The 25954-nt window shown below is 41.4% G+C and overlaps 1 long non-coding RNA gene across 2 annotated transcripts; it reads left to right on the top strand.

Moving 5' to 3' along the window:
* Positions 1-17738: 17738 nt before the first annotated feature.
* On the top strand, positions 17739-24257 carry LOC119341606. 2 transcript variants are annotated; one of them, XR_005165195.1, is made up of 5 exons: positions 17739-17983; positions 18092-18117; positions 18286-18390; positions 18471-18538; positions 24162-24257. It is a non-coding gene; the product is annotated as an uncharacterized LOC119341606 (long non-coding RNA). The 2 variants fall into 2 exon arrangements; XR_005165194.1 differs by lacking the exon at positions 24162-24257 and adding an exon at positions 19613-19706 and having other exon boundaries at positions 18497-18538.
* Positions 24258-25954: the final 1697 nt, after the last annotated feature.

The raw sequence follows: 25954 nt of genomic DNA, 5'->3' as shown, positions 1-25954 counted from the left end.
CAACCAACAATAAGGATGGACTACCTAAGTTTTGGTGGAACCATAACCATGCTTCTAAGGGTGGTAGCACCCCAGGCCTTCATGAAAATCGATGGATTTTTGAGGAGACCCCGAACCTAACCTATTTCTTGCTAGCCTATCCGGATCTCGAGGGCAAGATTCATTTTAAGTGTGGTAGGTTTGAAACATCCCAAAATTCTAAAATTTGGAATGTTATATTAAATAAATATTTGATTGTTTGTTTGAATGTGATGTGGTTGCTTGTGTGAAATTGAGTGAAATTTGAAACTTTTTGAAAGTTGAAGGAGAGGGAATGAAATGACTTTCCCAAACTTTCACCTTGCATTTATGATCTCCATGAATTCATATTCATTTCATCACAAAACCCTAGAGTGAAGATGACATGACTTCTTTCATTTAAATAAATGAAAAGGGTTTTGAAAAGATTTGAATTCCATTTAGAAATATTTCAAATTCCGAAACTTTATGCAACTCAATGAGTTTCATGAGAGAAGATAAAATGACTTCTTCCAATGCTAAGAAAGAGAGTTGGAAGTTTCAAAGAATCAAATTGAAAGTCCCTTTGAAGTTATTTTGAAACCCACTTTCAATTTGGAGTTATTTGGTTTTTATTCAAATTATTTTTCTCCAAAAACAAAATATATGAAAAATAGGGTAAAATGATTCCCTGCAGTAGAAAAGTAGAGAAAAATGAGTTTGAAATCATTTTGGTATTTTAAAATATTTTTTATTTAATTTTTAAATGAACCGCTAGTACTGTTCGCTTTATTTAATTTTTTCTGGAATTTATTGCCGCTGAAAATATGTTCATCATTTAGGAAATCTTTTTCTGAAAATTGTGATATATAATATGCCTATGTACAATTTTATTTTTATTTTCATGATTCAGTTTTTCCTTTTCTGTTTCTATATAAAAAACAAAAACTCCATAGTGCGCCTGGAACTAATTGTTGCCCACGTGCGCCCCATCATTTTTTTTCTTCTCTCCTACATGGGCCACGCCCAGCCAGCCATTTTTTTTCACTTTAGCCGAATTTTGTTTAAGGAAAAAACTACAACGCGCGCGGCCGGCCGAACACTTTTAGGCCCATGCGAGCGCCTCTCTTTTCGCCTCTATTTATTTTCTTTTCGTCTACGTTTAATCCCACATTGGCTAGCTTTTGACCCCTAAGCCTTTCTTCCACCTATAAATATAGAATCATAGAACCCCAAAAATCATCCACTGCGAGTTAACTCAATATTTTGGTTTGACTAGCTTCACAAAAGAAAAATATATTTCTTCTCTCTGGCGGGACTTCTGGAAGTTGTCTCCTCTCTCCGATGTCGTCTTTTCTCTATCTTATAAAGGTATCTTTGTTGTATTTTTATACTTCCATAGCTTATTATTTTTGGACTAATGTACGGTAGAATAATTAGATTTACAAATTAGTCCCTGTATTTACATTTTAAGTCTAGATTTTTTTAGCCATAGCTCCTTTTCTTCCGTAAAACAGCTTGACCCTGATTTTTCAAATAGCCATAATTTTTTACTCGTTTATCCAAAGTAGACGAAACAAACGCCAATATTTTCGTATTGATTCCATCCATGTAGTGAATCTATCAAATAAACTTCTTGCAACTCTCAAATTTCGAAATTTTTTCAGATTCATATTCAAATTTCTTTCGATCATATCTTTTTATCCGTACCTCCGTTTCTGATGAACCCAACTGCATCAGATTCATATTGAAGTAATATTTCTGTTCACACAATCAGTGTCATGTTTCCAACAAATAATTTTGATCTTAGCCAGTTACTCTACTAGTCCACCAAAGAGTTGTGACACAACATTATAAGCAGATTCAATGCTACGTTGAATTACTTGATCGGTTGTTTTCATTCTAGTAATTCTTTTTCCTACATTTTCATATTGACTTCCTACATCTAGTAGCATCATTAGTTTCAACTTTTGATCTTTTCAAATTTGAACGATTCAAATTTGAACTCGAAGCTTCACTTGATCATATTTTGTAAACTGTAGCGCTTTTTCAATTGATTCCTTTTTCAAATTGAATCCCTAGGCATAATCTAACATCTTGAGCCATTACCACACTTTTTCACCAAAATTAGGATCTGATTTTGCAAAACAATTTGATTTGGTTCTTTTGGAGTTTTTGCAATCTTCCTTTGCATTTTTTGGGTCTTTGAGTGATTGCTTATGTGTGGATAAAATTGCTTACTTACGATAGATTGATCGGAGTGTGACGAGTAGAACTATCTGGAATTATGAGTGCGAGGAATCTTCATCAAGAGTACAAGGCAAGTTCACACTTTGATCATACTTTTCAATACACAGTTTTTACTATGCATTAGTTCCACCCTCAAAGATTGCATGAGTAGGGTTGGGAACATGTGGCCTTGCTATGTAATTCATGAGGTAGGAACCTATGATCTTTGAAACACCCCAGGAATATTCGTTGTGTAATATGTTGCTTAGCCATGCTCGTAGACGGGGATTGGTATGTGAGATTCATGCAAGTTATGAGAGAAATAATAATTAACGGAAAGTTTAAGGTGGCAACATTAACACACATCTGGGTGGAATGGTTGGGGCACCCTGGAGAAACCAGTGGCTTGCCTGGGCACCTGGAGAAACCAGTGTTTGCCCTAGGGATCCCGGAGGACCCGTGTATCGCCCTACAGAATGCCACCTAGAAACTTCCATGTGCAGCCACAAGCCATTACGGGCTCTATCATAGTTGAGAAAGTTGTGGGAAATCTTTTCATGATAGGCTAGAAGATGTAGGGGGATTAGGTGTACCGGCCTATCTATCGGTTAAGGGGACCTCTTCGAAAAGACTATGTATCGATCATGCACTTCTCAAACAACAAGCAGTGCAAGGAATTCAACGGAGGAGATCAAGTCTTGTGGGGAAAAGTGCGCAAACCTCCGCAGAGTGTACAAACTAATCATGATCAGCTGTGTCCCCGGTTGTGGACAATTTGAGTATCTAGAAGTGAATTACTTGTTGATCTCATCACTCTATTTAATTAATGTATTGGGTTATTAATAATTTGGGAATTTTTGGGATTGAGTTGGAGGAACCTTCTCAATAATGGCATAAACTTGGTAGTGAATAAAACATTTATTCCTTTGTTGTAGGGAAAAATTAGCTTTATGCAAAATTAAACTTAGAGCCTCCACCAGCCAAATATGCATGTCGTGATAGATATTGTTCATCATTATTCTGTGGTGTGAATTTGCCAGTACATTCAACATACTGACCTACACGGTTGCAACGTCTCAGGTTGCAGGAATTATTTGACGAGTAAGTGATACGTTAGGGTTGCAAAGACTACACTCAACTTTACCGTTGGTGTTGTTGGACTCCACAACCTTGTTGTTACTTACGACTATATTATTTGAGGTAATAGTATTTACATTATTTTATTCGTGTGATTTACCTATGTTATAAATGCTCGAGTACTGTATGTGTCAGCATACCGATCCAGGGATGACACTTAAGCATAGAGACTTCGATCCATCCGGGTCGGGTCGCTACACAAAATTCACAGAAAATTTTGGCTTGACCTTTGCTACGAAGTGGACAAATCGAGCGCCTGAAATTTGCCGGAACATAAATGAATCAACATTCCGGCAAAACATTAGCCACTCGGCTTCATTCTCTGCAAACAATAAAAGGCCACTTGGGCACAATCAAACCACTTTAATGAAAAGATATAACATGACCACTTCAATGAAAAGATATAATCAACAATAATGGAATATGCAAATGAACATCAATGATATATCATATAACATCAATCTTGTTTTTCGTTTATATAGCAAAAATTACTTTAACCTTTTCAAAATGACCTCACTAAACACTTCTCTGCCTAGGACAACCCGAATTCTGTTCTAGCTATTCCTCTCTCTCACACACACATTATTTTATTTTCATCCAAATCGTTTTAGAGCAAATATTCCAACAATACTTGAACTTATTATAAATTGCAAAGGAACTCCATTTTTTCTAAATCTTCTGACCTCACCAAAATTTCCATAGCAAGATCTTAGTACTTACACCCAATTTCTTCAAAAATATTTAGGTCCATAGTCTGAATAATTCAAATTTCATTTCAATGAAATTTGGACCAGATTCAGGTCCATAGTCCAAATAATTTTTATAGCTAAATACTACTATTTTTTGTTTATAGCCTCTATTAATTTAAAGCTAAATGCTACTATTATTTATATACCCTTTGTTAGTTTAAAGCTAAATGGAATTACTGTTTAGGCATTTTCATAAAAATTTGCCCTAGCTAATTACCTAAAAAAATTGCTAATCTTTTTTCCTAAATGCCAAAAAATGCCTACTGCCCTAAACAAATCTAGGGTTCATATGAACATCATCACAACAACAACGTATGACTTGCCCTAGCAGAGAGAGAGAGAGGAGGGCAGGGGAGAGGAGAGGGAGAGCCTTACGGTTGGCGGTGACGGCGGGCTCGGGTGATGGCAGTGAGGTCGAGGGCGGTGGCGGTGAGGTCGAGGGAAGCGACGGTGAGGTCGAGGGCAGCCTCGGGCCACGGCTGTGAGGTCGAGGGAGGCCTCGGGCGGCGGTGGTCGAGGGCCGCCTCGGGCGACGACCGGCATCGAGGGCGTGCTCGATTGAGTAGGGCGATCGACGACGGCGATAGAGGAGTTGTGGGATAGGGGGAGAGGGGGGGGAGGACTTAGCAAAATTTTGAGCCCGCGCGGGGTTAAGTCAAAATAGAAGCAGCGCTGGTACGCAAAAAGCGCTATAGCTAAGTTAGCTATAGCGCTTTCTACCAAAACGTGCTACTACTATAGGAAGTAGTTATTTCTTTTTCTTTTTCTTTTGCTTTTATATAAGGAATTTAGTTATAACGCGTGCATATAAAACACGCTACTGCTAGAGTAACTATAGCGCTTTGTGAGAACAAGCGATACTGCTATGCCTTTCTCCTTTATTTTTCTTTTTCTTTTGTTTTTCTTTACATTTTCTTTTTTTCATTTCTCCTTTTTATACTTCTTCCATTTTCATTTACTTTTCTATTTCTTTTTCATTTTATTTTCTGTTCTTAGCAGTAGCGTTCTATACAAAAAATGTGCTACTACAAGGCACTTAGCGGTAGCGTGCTTTTCGTAGGATCGCTACTACAGTTCCTAGCCTACCGGCAACAGTGTGGGAATTATAGTAGTAGCGGTTTTACTTGCAGACGCGCTACTGCTACAACCATAGTTGTAGCTTGCTTTGTTGACACGCGCTACAAGTAACTTGTAGTAGCACTCTGTTCTAACGAGCGCTACTGCTATACCTCTGCGTATAAGGTTTTCCCTAGTAGTGGTTATTGATCTGAAACTATTGTGGCACATCTTATTAAATTGAATGATATAGCCACCCTATTTTCTCATGAGGAAAAAAATTCGCTATTACTATATCCTTAAGTTGTTTCCTTTCTCGTTAAAGGGTGATGCTAAGATATGGTTTAATTCTCTTGCTCTTGGTTGTGTGCGTAGTCTCCAGGATATGACTTATTACTTCTCTGAAAAATATTTTCCTACTCATAAGAAACAAGCTGCTTTACAGGAAATATTTAACTTTGTGCAAATTGAAGAAGAGAGTCTCCCACAAGCTTGGGGGAGGCTTCTCCCAATTACTTAATGCTTTGCCTGATCATCCTCTCAAGAAAAATGAAATACTTGATATCTTTTACAATGGACTAACCGATGCTTCTAGGGACCACCTAGATAGTTGTGCTGGTTGTGTTTTTAGGGAACAAACTATTGAACAAGCTGAAGTGCTATTCAAATATATTGAGTAATGACAATGTTTACACTCTTCTCGAACCACCACCCAAGCCAACTCTGAAGAAAAGAGGTATTCTATTTCTGAGTCCTGAAGATATGCAAGAGGCAAAGAAATCTATGAAAGACAAAGGTATTAAAGCTGAAGATGTTAAGAATTTACCACTTATTGAAGAAATACATGGTCTTGATAACCCAACATAGGTACTAAAGGTAAATTCTCTCTATAGGTTTGTTGAAGGTGATATTCCTTATAATAAGTCCGCCAGTCAATGCTTGGATGAATTTGATATCTCCATTGTTAAACAAGAAAATTTCAATTCTTATGTTAGTTGACAATTGAAACAAAATGCTTATATGCTTGACTGTTTGGGAGACTTAATACTGATGCACCTAGTCCTTTTTGTAATAAAAAGAAAAAGAAAACTGATAGGACTTTGCATGCTTCTAGTGAACCTGTTGTAGACACACCTGAGGATCCAAATGATATTTCTATTTCTGATGCTGAGACACAATCTGGTGATGAACATGAACCTAGTCATAATGTTAATGATGATGTTCATGTTGATGCTCAACCTAGTAATGATAATGATGTGGAGATAGAACATGTTGTTGATATTGATAACCCATAACCTAAGAATAAAAGATATGATAAGAGTGACTTTGTTGCTAGGAAGCATGGTAAAGAAAGAGAACCTTGGTTTCAAAAACCCATGCCCTTTCCTCCTAAACCATCCAAGAAAAAGGATAATGAGAATTTCGAGTGCTTTGTTGAGATGCTTAGACCTGTCTTTTTGTGTATTTGTTTGATTGATATTCTGAAAATGTCTCCTTATGCTAAGTATATGAAAGATATTGTTACAAATAAAAGAAAGATACCGGAATTTCCACTATGCTTGCTAATTATACATTTAAGGGTGGAATACCAAAGAAACTAGGAGATCCTAGAATACCTACTATACCATGCTCCATTAAAAGAAAGTATGTTAAACTGCTTTATGTGATTTGGGAGCTGATATTAGTGTTATGCCTTTCTCTTTATAACGTACACTTGATTTGAATAAGTTGACACCAACTAAAATCTCTTTGCAAATGGCCGATAAATCAACTGCTATACCCTTCGGTATTTGTGAGGATGTGCCTGTCGTAGTTGCAAATGTTAGTATTTTAACTGAATTTGTTATTCTTGATATACCCGAGGATGACAGTATTTCGATCATCCTTGGTAGACCCTTTTTGAATATTGCAGGGGCTGTTCTTGATTGCAAAAAGGGCAATGTGACTTTTCATGTTAATGGTAATGAGCGTACAGTACACTTTCCGAAAAACAACCTCAAATTGATAGCATCAATTCTATTGAAAACATTTCAACTATTCCTATTGGAGATTTTGAATTCCCCTCCTACTGTCAAAAAGAAATATGATATCCTTATTGTTGGGGACATGCATATTCCCGTTGAGGTAACCTAGTGTTATTCGAAAATTCTCTGGTTTCATGTCATTCGGAAGAAGTTTGTTAATAAGACTTGATCAACCTTATTAATGAATTCCTTTTGATGGGCATGTGGTCCATGAATTTAGAAAGCACAACTTTCTATACCCACTTTTTACTTTATTTTATTTTGAATAAATAAAGCAAAAATACTATTATTTGCTTGTTTTCTGAATTATCCGTGCAATAAAAAATGTCCCGAAAATAAAAGTTCTCCAAATGCCCTGAAAATTTAGTATGATCTTTTGTAGAATTCTAACCTATAAGAAGGCTAGACAACTCGTCTCCACAATTGTCCCTCGATTTGCTTTGATTTTGGCCGTTCGATCTTGGTGAAACTGCTCTTTCTTTTGTTGGTAGACGTTGGATCTTTGCTGGAATCGTTTTGACCGTGCGGTGAGTTCATAGTGGACCATGATCTGTGGGCTCGACCTCTCACGTGATTGGCTGGGTGAGCGCTTTTCGGGTGTGCAGACGAGCCTCTCCGCGAGCACCGCACATGGTGGGTGCATTTTCAACTGTTGGTGGGAGCAGTCCGAGCAGATGGCTTGACGCTTGCACACCTGCCGCTACCTTTACACACAATGACTGGTGGTCTGCGATGAATCCTGGTCCCACAAATCCGTCAGTTGGGTTGTTTCCTTTCATGTGACGAGGATCTGTTGGCTGTGTCTCGTCTGCAATTGGCTAGAGGGAGCTAGAGGATGAGTGACGCATACAAACCCGTCCCGCGAACTATGACGGGCGGGCCTTGTTGGCTGATGGTCCCACACAAAGGTAGCTGGGCTTGTTTTCTTCCGCGTGCCTATTGACCAGGTCATCCAACGGGAGATAAAAATCGTCCCGCGTTGCACGGCGCGATGTGCGTCCCATGCCCTTCCCATGCCGCGTCAGTCAAACACTGCCCTCTTTTTCCCAATCCCCGCAGCCACCGCGCCCGGCACACCTCCCTCCTCCACTCCCCCTACACCCACCCCTTCCCCGCCAAGCTTGTTTCTCCAGCCACCGCACCGGAGCAGCACGGTGCTCACGCGACCATCAACGGGCTATGAAGGAGGAGGAGCCATGGCATGGAAGTGGAGGCCACTTAGTAGCCTTCGTCTGCGGCGTCATACCACTGCCTGGGTGCCGCGCAAGAGGTCAGGGTCCGCCACCAACGCGAGCCAGGGGACGCTCGTTGGTGAGCCTGCGTGCAGGAAGCCGACGGGGCGCACGGCGTCAACAAGCCGACAGGAGGCGGGGTTGATACGCCCATTTTGCATCATGCTTTTATATCATTATTTATTACATTATGGGTTGTTATTACACTTTATATCTCAATACTTATGGCTATTCTTTCTTATTTTACAAGGTTTACCATGAAGAGGGGGAATGCCGGCAGCTGGAATTCTGGCTGGAAAAGGAGCAAACGTTGGAAACCTATTCTGCACAACTCCAAAAGTCCTGAAACTCCACAAAACATCTTTTTGGATTTAATAAGAATTTCTAAGCGAAAGAAATACACCAGGGGGCCCACACCCTGTCCAGGAGAGAGGAGGGTGCCCCCCCTATAGGGCATGCCCCTATCTCCTGGGCCCCCTGGTGGACCTCTAGTGTCCATCTTCTACTATATTAGAGCTTTTACCCTAGAAAAAATCGTGGGCATGATTACGGGATGAAACTCCGCCGCCACGAGGCGGAACCTTGGCGGAATCAATCTAGGGCTCTGGCGGAGCTGTTCTGCCGGGGACACTTCCCTTCGGGAGGGGGAAATCATCACCATCGTCATCACCAACGATCCTCTCATCGGGAGGGGGTCAATATCCATCAAAATCTTCACCAGCACCATCTCCTCTCAAAACCCTAGTTCATATCTTGTATCCAATCTTGTATCAAAACCACAAATTGGTACCTGTGGGTTGCTAGTAGTGTTGATTACTCCTTGTAGTTGATGCTAATTGGTTTACTTGGTGGAAGATCATATGTTCAGATCCTTTATGCATATTATTACTCCTCTGATTATGAACATGAATATGCTTTGTGAGTAGTTATGTTTGTTCCTGAGGACATGGGTGAAGTCTTGCTATTAGTAGTCATGTGAATTTGGTATTCGTTCAATATTTTGATGAGATGTATGTTGTCTTTTCCGCTAGTGGTGTTATGTGAACGTCGACTACATGACACTTCACCATTATTTGGGCCTAGAGGAAGTAATGGGGAAGTAATAAGTAGATGATGGGTTGCTAGAGTGACAGAAGCTTAAACCCTAGTTTATGCGTTGCTTCGTTAGGGGCTGATAAGGATCCATATGTTTAATGCTGTGGTTAGGTTTACCTTAATACTTCTTTTGTAGTTGCGGATGCTTGCAATAGGGGTTAATCATAAGTGGGATGCTTGTCCAAGTAAAGGCGGTACCCAAGTACCGGTCCACCCACATATCAAATTATCAAAGTACCGAACGTGAATCATATGAACATGATGAAAACTAGCTTAACGATAATTCCCATGTGTCCTCGAGAGATCCTTTCTCATTATTAGAAATTGTCCAGGCTTACCCTTTGCTACATAAAGGATTGGGCCACCTTGCTGCACTTTATTTACTTTATTTACTTGTTACTTGTTACTATTTATCTTATCATAAAACTATCTATCACCTACAATTTCAGTGCTTGCAGAGAAAACCTTACTGAAAACCGCTTATCATTTCCTTCTGCTTCTTGTTGGGTTTGACACTCTTACTTATCGAAAGGACTAGATTGATCCCCTACACTTGTGGGTCATCAAGACTCTTTTCTGCCGCCGTTGCCGGGGAGTGTAGCGCTTTTGGTGAGTGGAACTTGGTAAGGAAACATTTATATAGTGTGCTGAAATTTTCTGTTACTTGTCACTATGGAAACTAATCCTTTGAGGGGCTTGTTTGGTGTATCCTCACCCCAACCAGAAGAGCAAAGAGTTGATCCTCAACCTACTGAACTTTATGAAACTATTTATTTTGAGATCCCTTCGGGTATGATAGAGAAACTGCTAGCTAATCCATTTGCAGGAGATGGAACATTGCATCCCGATTTACACCTTATTTTTGTGGATGAAGTTTTTGGATTATTTAAGCTTGCAGGTATTCCCGATGATGTTTTCAAAAGGAAGGTCTTCCCTTTATCTTTGAAGGGAGATGCATTGACATGGTATAGGCTATGTGATGATACGAGATCTTGGAATTATAAGCGATTGAAGTTGGAATTTCACCAGAAATTCTATCCTATGCATCTTGTTCATCGTGATCGTAATTACATATGTAATTTTTGGCCTCGCGAAGGAGAAATCATCGCTCAAGCTTGAGGGAGGCTTAAGTCAATGTTATATTCATGCCCCAATCATGAGCTCTCTCGGGAAATGATTATTCAGAACTTTTATGCTCGGCTTTCTCTTGATAATCGCAAGCTGCTCGATACTTCATGTGCTGGTTCTTATATGCTGAAGACTATTGATTTCAAATGGGATTTATTGGAAAGAATTAAACGCAACTCTGAAGATTGGGGTTCCGACGATGGTAAGGAGTCAGGTTTGACATCTAAGTTCGATTGTGTTAAATCTTTTATGGATACCGATGCTTTTCGTGGATTTAGCGCTAAGTATGGACTTGACTCTGAGATAGTTGCTTCTTTCTGTGTATCTTTTTCTACTCACGTTGATCTCCCTAAAGAGAAGTGGTTTAAATATAATCCTCCCGTTGAAGTGAAAGTAGTTACACCTATTACAGTCTTAGAAAAGACTATTACCTATAGTGATCCTATTGTTCCTACTACTTATGTTGAAAAACCTCCTTTTCCCGTTAGGATAAAGGATCATGCTAAAGCTTCGACTGTTGTTTGTAAAAGTAATACTAGGACTTATACACCTCCTGAGCAAATTAATGTTGAACCTAGTATTGATATAGTTAAAGATCTCTTGGATGATGATTTAGATGGGCATGTTATTTATTTCTGTGGTGAGACTGCTAATATTGCTAGGCCATATACTAAGACACGTAGACCTGTCGTAGGCATGCCTGTTATTTCTGTTAAAATAGGAGATCATTTTTATCATGGCTCATGTGATATGGGTGCTAGTGCTAGCGCTATACCTTATGATTTATATAAAGAAATTATGCACGACATTGCACCCGTTGAATTAGAAGACATTGATGTTACTATTAAGCTTGTTAATAGGGATACCATTAAACCTGTTGGGATTGTTAGAGATGTTGAAGTTTTGTGTGGGAAGGTTAAATACCCTGCTGATTTTCTTGTTCTTGCTTCCCCACAAGATGCCTTTTGTCCAATTATTTTTGGTAGACCCTTCTTGAATACAACTAGTGCTAAGATTAGTTGTGAAAAGAATATTGTCACTATTGGGATAGATGGTATGTCTCATGAGTTTAATTTTGTTAAGTTTAGTAGACAACCTCGTGATAGGGAAACACCTAGTAAGGATGAGATTATTGGTCTTGCTTCCATTGTTGTTCCTCCAACTGATCCGTTAGAACAATACTTGCTAAACCATGAAAATGATATGTTTATGAAGGAAATAAGGGAAATAGATGAAGTGTTCCTCAAACAGGAACCTATGCTGAAACATAACCTTCCCGTTGAAATTCCTGGGGATCCCCCTCCACCCAAGGGTGATCACGTGTTTGAACTCAAACCATTACCTGATAATCTTAAGTATACTTACCTGGATGAAAAATAAATATATCCTGTTATTATTAGTGCTAACCTTTCAGAGAAAGAAGAAGAACGATTATTGAAAACTCTGAAGAAGCACCGAGCTGCTATTGGATATACTCTGGATGATCTTAAGGGTGTTAGTCCCACGTTATGCCAACACAAAATTAATATGGAGGACGATGCCAGACCAGTTAGAGACCCTCAACGACGACTAAATCCCAAGATGAAAGAAGTGGTAAAAAAGGAGATACTAAAGCTCCTTGAGGCAGGTATTATTTATCCCATTGCTAATAGTGAATGGGTAAGCCCTGTCCATTGCGTTCCTAAAAAGGGAGGTATTACTGTTGTTCCTAATGATAAAGATGAATTGATCCTGCAAATAATTATTACAGGTTATAGGATGGTAATTGATTTCCGTAAGTTAAATAAAGCTACTAAGAAAGATCATTACCCTTTACCTTTTATTGATCAAATTCTAGAAATACTATCCAAACACACACATTTCTGCTTTCTAGATGGTTATTCTGGTTTCTCAAAGATACCTGTGTCAGTGAAGGATCAATTTAAAACTACTTTTACTTGCCCTTTTGGTACTTTTGCTTATAGACGTATGCCTTTTGGTTTATGTAATGCACCTGCTACCTTTCAAAGATGCATGATGGCTATATTCTCTGATTTTTGTGAAAAGATTTGTGAGGTATTCATGGATGATTTCTCAGTTTATGGATCCTCTTTTGATGATTGTTTGAGCAACCTTGATCGAGTTTTGCAGAGATGCGAAGACACTAGTCTCGTCCTGAATTGGGAAAAGTGTAACTTTATGGTTAATGAAGGCATTGTCTTGGGGCATAAGATCTCCGAGAGAGGTATTGAAGTTGATAAAGCCAAAGTTGATGCTATTGAAAAGATGCCATGTCCCAAGGACCTAAAAGGTATAAGAAGTTTCCTTGGTCATGCCGGTTTTTATAGGAGGTTCATTAAGGACTTCTCTAAAATCTCTAGGCTTCTGACTAACTTATTGCAAAAAGATATTCCTTTTGTCTTTGATGATGATTACGTAGAAGCATTTGAAATACTTAATAAAGCTTTGATCACTGCACCTATTGTCCAGCCACCTGATTGGAATTTACCTTTTGAAATTATGTGCGATGCTAGTGATTATGCTGTAGGTGTTGTTCTAGGGCAAAGAGTCGATAAGATATTGAATGTTATCCAGTATGCTAGTAACACTCTTGATACTGCCCAGAGAAATTATGCTACTACTGAAAAAGAATTCTTAGCAGTTGTGTTTGCATGTGATAAGTTTAGACCTTATATTGTTGATTCCAAAGTTACTATTCACACTGATCATGCTTCTATTAAATATATTATGGAAAAGAAAGATGCTAAGCCTAGACTCATTAGATGGGTTCTCTTGCTCCAAGAATTTGATTGGCATATTATTGATAGAAAGGGAGCTGAGAACCCCGTTGCAGATAACTTGTCTAGGTTAGAGAATGTTCTTGATGACCCACTGCCTATTAATGATAGCTTTCCTGATGAACAATTAGCGATCGTTAATGCTTCTCATACTGATCCTTGGTATGCTGATTATGCTAATTACATTGTTGCTAAATATATACTGCCTAGTTTCACATACCAGCAAAATAAAAAGTTCTTTTATGATTTAAGACATTACTTCTGGATGACCCACACCTTTATAAAGGAGTAGATGGTGTTATTAGACGTTGTGTGCCTGAGAATGAACAAGAACAGATCCTACATAAGTGTCACTCTGAATCCTATGGAGGACACCACGCTGGAGATAGAACTGCACACAAGGTACTACAATCTGGTTTTTATTGGCCTACTCTCTTCAAAGATGCTCGTAAGTTTGTCTTATCTTGTGATGAATATCAAAGAATAGGTAACATTAGTAGTCGTCAAGAAATGCCTATGAATTACTCTCTTATTATTGAACCGTTTGATGTTTGGGGCTTTGATTATATGGGACCTTTTCCTGCCTCTAATGGTTATACACATATTTTAGTTGCTGTTGATTACGTTACTAAGTGGGTAGAAGCTATTCCAACTAGTAGTGCTGATCATAACACTTCTATTAAAATGCTTAAAGAAGTTATTTTTTCTAAGGTTTGGAGTCCCCGGATATCTTATGACTGATATTGGTTCACATTTTATTCATGGTGCTTTCCGTAAGATGCTTGCTAAGTATGATGTCAATCATAGAATCACATCTCCTTATCATCCGCAGTCTAGTGGTTAAGTAGAGTTGAGCAATAGAGAGCTCAAATTAATTTTGCAAAAGACTGTGAATAGATCTAGAAAGAATTGGTCCAAAAAACTCGATGATGCATTATGGGCCTATAGAACTGCATACAAAAAATCCTATGGGTATGTCTCCATATAAGATGGTTTATGGAAAAGCATGTCATTTGCCTCTTGAACTTGAACATAAGGCATATTGGGCTATTAAAGAGCTCAACTATGACTTCAAACTTGCCGGTGAGAAGAGGTTGTTTGATATTAGCTCACTTGATGAATGGAGAACTCAAGCCTATGAGAATGCCAAGCTATTCAAAGAAAAAGTCAAACGCTGGCATGATAAGAGGATACAAAAGCGTGAGTTCAACGTAGGAGCCTATGTATTATTATTCAACTCTCGCTTACGATTTTTTGCAGGAAAACTTCTCTCAAAATGGGAAGGTCCTTACGTTATCGAGGAGGTCTATCGTTCTGGTGCCATAAAAATAAACAACTTCGAAGGCACGAGTCCAAGGGTGGTAAACGGTCAAAGAATTAAACATTATATTTCAGCTAATCCTATCAATGTTGAAACTAATATTATTGAAACCATAACCCCTGAGGAATACATAAGGGACATTTTCCAGAACGTTCCAGACTCCGAAAAGGTATAGGTATGTGGTACGGTAAGTAAACCGACTCCAAAACAACTCCAATGGCAATTTTCATCAGTTTTGGAATATTTAAGAATTTTAGGAAGAAAGAAGTAGTCCCAAAGGGACACGAGGCTCCCACGAGAGTGGAGGGCACCCCCCCCCCCACTGGGCGCGCCCCCTGTCTCGTGGGCACCTCGTGTGCTTCCCGGAATCCGTTTTCTCGCACATTACGTGTTTTGGTCGGTAAAAATTCATTATATATACTCCCGAAGGTTTTGACCACCGTATCACGCAAATATCCTCTGTTTTTGTTTCGAGCTATTTCTGTTTCAGATTTAGAGCAATATGTCGTCCCAGGATTCGGAAGGGGAAAGCTATGTGGCTGATTACCTCGCAGACCCCAAGGTCTACGGGGACTTGGAACATGATGGCTGGACTTCTGAATAAGAGGAAGACTATGAGCCTAAAGTAAAGGAGGAGACTAGTTCAGAGGAAGACGAAGCCCCATTACCTCAGCCTGGTGACATGCACGTGGAATTTAAAAAGTCAAGCCTCCCTGATAGAGCAAAGAAGCCAAAGATCGACTTTATCCCTTTTCGTCTCTTGCAGGAAAATAAACAGGAATTATGCAAAAGAGTATTAAGCCTTGAGCAGGAGATCGAGGACCTAAAGGAGCAAAATATTATACTCAAGCATAAATTGAGGAACAAGCCTACATCATCAACAACTCCTACTCCACCATCACCGAGGACATAATCACATGGGTATGGGCACTCCCCTTGGCAACTACCAAGCTTGGGGGAGGTGCCCCGGTATCGTATCACCATCACACTCCTATCTTTACCGCTTTATTTAGTTCGATCCTTTTATTAGTTTCTTGATCTAGTAGATTGAAGTTTTGTTAGCAAGTAGTTTGAGTTTTGCTTTATGTTCTCTTTTTGTAATCGAGTCCATGAGCTATCTATAATAAATATTAGTGTTGAGTCAAGGCCTTCGCTATGTTGCCATGATCTTGAGAAAGTAGAAAGAATAAAAGAGTTCATATTGATATTATGGATAGTGACAACTTCACATATAGAAAGTATGAGGCATAAACATTGTTGAGAGTTGATGAACGTAGTTTTGGTCATCATTGCAATTAATAGGAAGTGATAAGGAAAGAGCGGTTCACATACAAATATATTATCTTGGACACCTTTTTATAATTGGGAGCACTCATTCAGTATGACATGCTAAAAGAGTTGACGTTGGACAAGGAAGACAACGTAATGGTTTATGTTTTCGCGCATCTCAGTTAAAGTATATTGTCATTGACCTTCCAAACATGTTGAGCTTGCCTTCCCCCCCATGCTAGCCAAATTCCTTGCACCAAGTAGAGATACTACTTGTGCTTCCAAATATCCTTAAACCCAGTTTTGCCATGAGAGTCCACCATACCTACCTATGGATTGAGTAAGATCCTTCAAGTAAGTTGTCATCGGTGCAAGCAATAAAAATTGCTCTCTAAATATGTATGACTTATTAGTGCAGAGAAAATAAGCTTTGTACGATCTTATTGTGGAAGCAATAAAAGCGACGGACTGCATAATAAAGGTCCACATACAAGGGGCAATATAAAGGTGACGTTCTTTTGCATAAAGATTTTGTGCATCCAACACTAAACGCACATGACAACCTCTGCTTCCCTCAGCGAAGGGCCTATCTTTTACTTTATGTTTTTACTTTATGCTTGAGTCAAGGTGATCTTCACCTTTCCCTTTTTCATTTTATCCTTTGGCAAGCTCCTCGTGTTTGAAAGATCATGATATATATATCCAATTGGATGTTAGTTAGCATGGGCTATTATTGTTGACATCACCTAAAGGTGAATACGTTGGGAGGCAACACAATAAGCCCCTATCTTTCTCAGTGTCCGGCTGAAACTCCATAACCACAAGTATTGTGTGAGTGTTAGCAATTATAGAAGACTACAAGATAGTTGAGTATGTGAGCTTGCTGAAAAGCTCTATTGTTGACTCCTTTTGATGTTACGATAAATTGCAATTGCTTCAATGACTGAGATTATAGTTTATTAGTTCCCAATGAAGTTTTTGAACCATACTTGACATTGTGAATTGATTGTTATAGATGATGGGTTGCTAGAGTGATAGAAGCTTAAACCCTAGTTTATGCGTTGCTTCGTTAGGGCTGGTATGGATCCATATGTTTAATGCTGTGGTTAGGTTTACCTTAATACTTCTTTTGTAGTTGCGGATGCTTGCAATAGGGGTTAATCATAAGTGGGATGCTTGTCCAAGTAAGGGCAGTACCCAAGTACCGGTCCACCCACATATCGAATTATCAAAGTACCGAACGCGAATCATATGAACGTGATGAAAACTAGCTTAACGATAATTCCCATGTGTCCTCGAGAGATCCTTTCTCATTATTAGAAATTTTCCAGGCTTATCCTTTGCTACATAAAGGATTGGGCCACCTTGCTGCACTTTATTTACTTTATTTACTTGTTACTCGTTACTATTTATCTTATCACAAAACTATCTATCACCTACAATTTCAGTGCTTGCAGAGAAAACCTTACTGAAAACCGCTTATCATTTCCTTCTGCTCCTCGTTGGGTTCGACACTCTTACTTATCGAAAGGACTACGATTGATCCCCTACACTTGTGGGTCATCAGGGGTCTTCCCGCTGGGATGGAGGAGCAGGCGATGGCCAGGAGGCCGCCGGTGGGGGAGCAACGAGGCCCAAGCTCTAGGCCCCGCACACATTGCAGGATGGAGAAGAGTCTGGCGTGGGGCGCAAGGAGCAGCAGGGGAAGAACGGTGGAGCTTTCATCTCCTCTCTCATCCCGACTCCTGCAACCTCGCCACTGGTGCTCGCTCGACCGGTGTATGGGTGGCGGCCGGGAGTTTGGCCCTCGGCACGAATTCGATCCCCGAGTCTAGCTGATGAGCCCGGTGGTTGGTTTGTCCTCCTACCTCCAGATCCCCTCTTACTCATTCTCCTCCTCTCCCCATATTTTGCTCTGTTGTTTGTGTTCCTTCAATTTGCAGGGATTGTTGGAAGCAAATGTACGTGGGTGAGTTATTTCTTTTGTGTGAAAGTCTCTTCCATGCTGGTCTATCGATTCCTTGATGCTCTGTTCATGACTGACTCTGTTCTTGTTTTATCTTTTTTACCTTTGTAGGGAGTTGTTCTACTCTCTCCCTCGAGGTAAGTTTGCTAGGCAGTGGCTTACTCCTCTCGTGTTTTGTTAGTTTGACCGAGGTGTAAGGTGTACCTGGACAAACAAGGAACGTCCCAGCCACTGGTACCCTACTTTGTTTTGTGAAATTTTGATCTTTGTTTTGATTTGGTTGTGTGGCTGTCCTTGCGAGCCAGGTGGGTTGAGTTGCGGTTTAGGTGGAGATGTTGGTGCTGTTTGAGACGCCCACTAGGTTCGCCGTTTTCAAGGTTCTGAACAAGGGCAAGCTTGACAAGATCAAGGTGAGTGCTCACCGTTGCCTGAGCTCTTGGTTTGCTTTGGATTACTCACATTGATCTCTGCCTGTTTCCTGGACCGACAGAGCTTTGTGTTCATCTTTGTCCGTAGGATCTATGGAAGGAGTTCACCACATCAGACTCGGCGAGAAAGGTTTGTGCTTCATTTTTTATTCTTTCAATGGCAAAATAACTTCTCTTTTCAAAACACTTAGCACATGATCTATCTATCACACTATAATAGAGGAAGTCAGCAAAAGCCGTTTATTTGAATGAGTAAGATCCATGGTGTGCTCCTGAGCTATATGTCCCTTTTCCAAATGTTAGAAAGGTTATCTGAAATTAGTTGTCGCATAGAAGTTGGTTTGGGAAACTAGGCTCATTTGATGTTTGCATGACTTCTTTGAACCGGAAGGAACACTCTACAACTGAACTCACTTAAGCAGGCTGATAGATGGCAAGTGACATCCATGACTGCACTTACTTTTTGTGAGCCTATTTGCTCAAAATAATAAGAGGCTGAATGGTTCAGTTAGACACTGTGCTTCTTCTTGGTGATATCCACTAATTTTTGTTAGGGATATATAAAGTTCTTGATAAGCTGTTGAGAGAATTCATATGCCTCTCAATCCTATTTCTTATATTATGATACTTTTTTTTAACTGACTCAATGTAACTCACACAGTATAACTTCAAGCAAATAGGCTCAATGTTCAGCTCCAAGGAATAAGCAGGTCAGCGAACGTGCATCTGCTGACATCCTTATTTCTTGTGCAAGCTTGATGGATGTGACAATGCACATCACAAATGGTTCATTCCGTGTAACCATATGTGATGCAAGTCACCTCACACTCCAGCGGCTCGAGCGTATCTCATCGCACACGATAATGTGTTGGAAATTATCGCACACACTTACCAGCTAACCTTGTGTGATGAGGGGCGTTAATAGTCTTGCTCCGTAGTAGTGTGAAGATCTGGAGGACGCAGGCCATGGCCTCCAGTCTGCTGGTCCAAGATTTGTCTCCTTTTTTTCATGTGTCTGCCTTTTTTTATTTTGAAAGTCGTGTGTGTTTTAATCTAAAAGTTGTTAGATTTTTTCTGTAATTTGCAAGGAATTTGTTGGAAGTTGTGAGAATTTTCTAAAAGGTTTGCAAAGATTTCTGAATGTTGTGTCCAAATTGATGGAAGTTGTGAGAATTTTCTGAATGTTTCATCTTACACATTACAGTCAATTATCCATTTCGTTCAGCATGGTGGCCAAGATGCGGCAGCCCCATGCTCTGTTCCGATGGGCCTCCTCTGCTCGATGGTTGCCGCTGGTTGAGGTTCGTACTTCTCTGGTTCGCATGTTCTTCGCTGCTACTTTGGATTAATTTGTCATGCTAATTTCACATGTTTGCCTTTGTTTCATTCATGCGCAGTTTGGTACGGTTTCCTATTGTTGCTTGTGTCGAGCCATGGGCCCGTCTCTCCTTCGCAATGAGGTTAGTCCACTCCTCTTGTGCTTGCCTATAAAATGTTTGATGAAATGCGTGTGTGCTGCTCAATAAAATGTGTGTGTGCTGATGCCTGTTCTACGGTTCAGCCTACTTCTCCTATCGCTGGCACTTATTCTTCTCGTCCGTCCTGCTGCTTACCCAAAGTGCTTCTGCTGGCTGCCTTGGGTAAATAGGCCATTCTGTTGCTTCTATCACCGTCGAGTGTTCATTGCATGCCTGTGTGTCGTTGTGCTCTGACCGCTTGTTTTTTGTGTATTTCGCAGGTTGTATGATCTCTTCTGTCACTGTCGTTCGACTCATCAAGGTTTCTTATTTTCTTTCTACTACATGTGTGCGTGTTTTACTTTCTCTATCTTCTATGTCATGCTGTCTGCCTTGGTGATCTTTTAAATATCTGTATTTAGTGTTGATTGTTTAAATGTTCCGGATATGGTCGGGAGTTGTGTGTTGTTCCTTCTCGTGCTACTTATATTTCGTGTATGCGTGTGAACATGATGTGTATGCTTGTTTTTGTTGTTATACCTGTTTTGGAGGCTGTGGGTAGCTCGATGCAGTTTGCCGTCCCTTTCGTATCTGTGTGTAGTCGCAGAGGATGGCTCTGTTCTTGCTGGTGTAGAACTCAAGCTCCCAGTGGGACAGTTCTGGTCCTATGGAGAAGGTTGGTGAAGAAGCCGAGGTGCAGCTACTTTCAACCCCTCATGCTATATACCCGTATATACTTTTTTTTGAAACAGGCAAAAAAGCTTTTGCCTTATATTGATATAGGAGAAGCAAACGGGGGTATGGCAAGAGCCAAAAACAACAACAAAAAACGAGGAAGGGGGCGACCACCGCCCCCGACACAGGGGGAAGAGGATCAGCCTACAAGTTCCGCCAGATTTTTAGCACCGGCGAGGATCCAGTCCTTCCCCTCTTCCCTAATCTTATGCATGACAACCGATGGCAGGGAGGACTTGTTGTTGAAAACTCATTCGTTCCTCTCTTTCCAGATCTCCCAAGTGATGAGCGTGGTAGCTGAGCGCAAGCCATTTGGGGAGGAGGTGGTGGACTTCGAAACGGCCAACCAATAGTCCACGACTTTAGGCCTACCCTCCTCAATGCTGCTGATGAGGTCTGGACAAGACAGCCAAGAGGCCGTGGCCGTCCAGATATGTCTGGAGAAGCGGCACTCGAAAAGAATGTGCCGTGCCGTCTCAGGGGAGGAACGGCAGAGCTGACAAGTAGGTTGGTGCGGCCATCCGCGTTTCGCCAAGCGATCGGCGGTCCATAAACGGTTCTGGACAGCGAGCCAGGCGAAGAAACGACACTTTGGAGGGGCCCAGGTCTTCCACACGATGTTCCCGAACTGGCAGGGCAAAGAGGCAAGGAACTGGACCTTGTAGGCGGAGGTGGCCGAGTAGCACCCATTAGGGGTCAAGGACTAGGTAATGGAGTCCTCAGTGTCAGGATGAAGCTGGATATCCGACAAGAGCTCCCAGAGGCAGACGTATTGTTCCATGTGATCGGTCGTGAATGCATCCACCGCTATGTCCGAGATCCAGTTGTTATCAGCGAGAGCGTCCTGGACCATCCGATTCTTCCTCTTGGAAGCCTTGAAAATTAGGGGAGCCAGGTCTTTTGGCGGGGCACCATTGAGCCATGAAGACGACCAGAAGGAGGCCTTGGCGCCGTTTCCGATGGTGACGCGAGTAGCCGCATTGAAGAGGTCAAGGTCGGAGGCGTCGTTGGGTGTTTCAGAGCCCACCCATGGCTTCTCGGGAGCCTTCCACTCATACCATAACCAGCGAAGCCTCAGGGCCCGGGAGAACCTCTCCAGGTCCAGAACCCCCAAACCACCGAGCTCCTTGGGGCGGCAGACCTTTTGCCAGTTGACTTTGCATTTCCCTCCACTAACCGCCTCCTTACAGGCCCAGAGCATGCCACGACTGATCTTCGCAAAGGCCCTGAGGATGCCTTTGTCAGCCTTTAAAGCCGTCAGCAGGAAGATTGGCATGGAGGAGAGCACGGACTTAACCAGAGCAGTGCACTCGGCACGGTTCAGGAACTTTCCTTTCCACGGGCTAAGACGAGCCACCGCTTTGTCGATGTAGGGTTGAAGGTCCACACGCCTAAGTCTTCCGAGGGAGAGGGGCAACCCCAGATACTTAATGGGGAAGGGGGTTGTAGTCGCTGGGAAGTTCGCCAAAATCTCCTCCAAGTTAATGTTGGCGCATTGGATGGGGGCGATGGAGCTCTTGGTCACATTTGTCACGAGGCCAGAGACTACCCCAAAACTCTGTAGAATGGAAGCAAGGCCTTCCACATCATGTGTCGTGGGGGATAGAAAAATGGCAGCGTCGTCCGCATATAGGGAGACCCTGGGGCCCTGAATACCACCAGGCATAGCAGACAGCAAGCCAGATTCCGTAGCCTTTTCCAGAAGTCTTTGAAGTGGGTCGATGGCGATGTCGAATAGGAGGGGCGAGAGGGGATCACCCTGACGAAAACCCCGTCCATGCATGATGTCCCTCCCAGGGGTTCCGTTGAGCAAAACCCTAGAGGAGGCCGTGGTGAAGAGAGTCGTCAGGAGGGCCCGCCATCTTTGAGGAAAGCCGAGGCGTTGCAAAAGATCCAGCATGTAATCCCAGCGAACAGTGTCGAAGGCCTTGGCGATGTCCAATTTGATCAGAAGTGACGGAGTTTTGCAGCGATGTAACCGGCGGGCGGTGTTCCTGACGTACAAGAAATTGTCGTGGATAGTTCTAGACTTGATGAAAGCGCTCTGACTGCGGGAAACAATGTCGTTCATCTTCGGGCTAAGACGTCGTGCCATAGCTTTGGCGATGATCTTCGGAACCACATGGATGAGACTGATGGGCCTGAAATCCGATATGGACTCCGCACCGTCCTTTTTAGGCAGAAGCACGACATTGGCTGTGTTGATGATGTGGAAATTGGACGCAGAAAGCTCGGAAAAGGCATTGATGATGGACATAAGGTCATCCTTGATTATATCCCAACAAGAGCGAAAGAAGGCGATAGTAAAACCGTCAGGGCCCGGAGCCTTGTCCGCGGGCATGTCATCAATAGCCTCCTTTATCTCATCCTCACAGAAAGGCAGGCCCAGATCCTCCAAAGGGTGGGTGGTGAGGTTCAGGGCGTCCCAGTTGAAGATCAGCCCGGCTTTATCCTCGTGAGTCACAGCCCAGCCAGTGTTATGCTTGAGTCTCAAGATGTGATTTTTGCGCTTCCTCGCATTAACTCGTAGATGGAAAAATTTGGTGTTGGCATCGCCCTCGCGGAGGTAGCGAATCTCGGAGGCTTGACGTTTGCGGGATCTTTCCAGAACAGCGAGACCTTTAACCCGACGTTTCAGGTTAGCACGGAGCCATCTTTCTTCCTGGGAGAGCGCGCGGGACTCTTGAGCAATATCCAGCTGCAGAATGACATCCAGGGCCATGAGGAGTTGTAGATTGCCATCAGAAAAGAGGCCTTTGCTCCAAGATTTGAGCCCTTGTGCCGTGGCCTTGAGCTTGTGATTGATGACATGGACCGGTTGAGAGTGCGAGGAGGGCGCAGACCAAGCTTGTTGGACCACCTCCCTGAACCCCGGCATTTTGGTCCAGAAGGACTCGAAGCGAAAGACAGGCGGTTTCCACGGGCCACTCTGGTTGGAAAGGAGGAGGGGGCAGTGGTCCGAGAGGGATGAGGACAGGGCATGTAGCACATGATTCTCGAACATGAGGTCCCAAGCAGCATTGCAGAAAAGCCCGATCCAGACGCACAAGAGTAGGGGTCTCCCTTTCGTTGCTCCAAGTAAACCTCCGGTTCTGCAGCTTCAGCTCCTTAAGCTGACAGTTGGTGAGGGCTCTTCTGAAGAGACCCATCAGGCGGAAGTCTAGGTTGTTGTTGTTCTTATCCTCTGCTTGGTAGATAAGGTTGAAATCCCCAATGATGAGCCATTTTGAGTCGTCAGAAGGCTTGGCAGCGATAACTTCTAAGAGAAAGGCTTCTTTCTCGGCATACCCGTATATACACATGTCTCCCACTTGATTGGCTTTGTCTCACGCACAAGGCGAGCTCTGGTGGTAAAGCTGAAACTTCATCACCTACTGTTGAAGAAAAGGATGATGACAATGACCAGGCTCAAGTGACCAGAAAAAAAGGTGCTACTTTCTATGTTGTCCATCTACCTACACAGCCACCTAAGTTACTTCCCATGCCAACAAGACCAAATAAACACGAAAATAAAAAGAGTTCTTTGGTGTACACTCATGCTACTCTGAATAATTGCTGCAGAATGAAGTGGCAAGCATAGAAGAAATGCAGAGCCAGTTTCCCTCGGATGCAGTTATTACACTTAGTCTGAGGATACACAACAGTCTATTGAGGTTGGTTATTGCAATTAAAAGGTTTTTACTATAGATCTTACTTCTTTAGGCTTGTCTTCTCTTGCTGCATGCTCTTAGTTACAAGTTATGTTGGTTAATATTGATCATTTCATGAATTAGATCCAGTAACAACAAACAAAATTAGTTCTTGTTGCTATGACCTGGGCAATGAACAGCAGATGCAATTTGCCTCATTTCTAATGTTCCCTGTAAACACTGTTGTGAATGGAACATCTTGAATTGATCACTACTTAATATGCACTAGAATTCCTTTTTTGATATAATTTCCTACAATACATTTGTTGCTTCACAGAATTTCGATGGTTGCCTTCAGTAATGTCGACTATTTATTGTGGGCATCTTTGCTATGCCAATTTTCTTTTCTATGGCAGCCTAGCATGCATGGTTTACCCATAGGTTTCTGTTATTCTTATGTTTTGGGTGTCAAATAAATTGATGCCATTTAGGCTATGCCTTACATTCTTTTCATACTCTGCAAATTAATAGCATCCATTTAAAACCACAGGCTACACCACCATTGGTGAAAATCCCCTACATAATGATGCTGGGTGTCCTTTTAGAATCTTTGGGCCTGCCATTGGCTGAGTATCGAACCAAAGTATGCGAGGATGGTTTGAAGTTACAAAGTATCCCATTTTTGTTCAGATATGCACGCCTTTTTGTCATCTTGAATCTTTGCATTTAGGTTTATATTATTGATTCAGATTTAGCTATTTAGATCAAAACTGTAATCTTGCGTGTAGATTGGACAGATTATTTCTCACTTTGAGGACTCCGTTTTGTTCATCGGAAAGTTTTTTCCCAGTGTCGTTCTTCCAAATATGAATTGAAATTACTAATATTCATGCAAGTTACTTGGAGAAAATTGTTGTCTGCATAGTGGATGCATGTACTGATCGTAGATTCAGATGTAGGCTTGGTTTCTGTTATCCGAAAACACACATTATATTGCCTTTGTTTTTACATAAAGATGTAGATGTTGAGAAGTACATTATTTTGATTGTTGAGTCAGTCTATGGTGTAACTTCGGGTTTTTTCTTTCGTGGATACATTTGTAAAGAAGTGACATGGCTTAAAAACCCATATTAAATGTTGTGAAAAAAACCATATTAAATGGTGTCCTTGAATAGGGAATAAAAGTGGGAGCAGATTGACTCTTTGTAGTGCTCGTTCAGATGTAGGTCAGGTGTTCTGTTATCCAAAAAAAACACTGTACTACCTTTGTTTTTACATCGAGGTGTAAATGTTGAGAAGTATATTATTCTTATTATTTTTACTGTATGTGCATGCTCATAACTAAAACAACTAATTCATTTTTTTTTACAATGCGCACATGGATTCAAAAATATCCATGTAATTTCAGCGGCATGATTTTGAATGGGACTTTTTACTACCAAATTATAATGTGTATATGCATCTCATTACAGACAATATAACACCATTGTTTCATACTAAAAGGGATTAGATTTGTTACATAGATTTTGCTTCAAATAGAACTCTATGCTACCAAGTTTAAATGCGTATATACATCTATTGTAGACAACAAGCCCCTGTTTTTCCCAACTAAGAGAGATTAAATTTGTTGTCATACATGCTTGCCCGTAACAAAATCAACTAAACCATGGATTTCTTTTCATTGCTAACATGGAATCAGCAGGTCTCGGCGCTATTTGGCGCAAT

The sequence above is a fragment of the Triticum dicoccoides genome, chromosome 7B, assembly GCF_002162155.2.
Source record: "Triticum dicoccoides isolate Atlit2015 ecotype Zavitan chromosome 7B, WEW_v2.0, whole genome shotgun sequence".
NCBI classification, from domain to species: domain Eukaryota; kingdom Viridiplantae; phylum Streptophyta; class Magnoliopsida; order Poales; family Poaceae; genus Triticum; species Triticum dicoccoides.
Note: the sequence above shows the minus strand (reverse complement) of the source record. Positions and strands in the feature narration are given on the sequence as shown.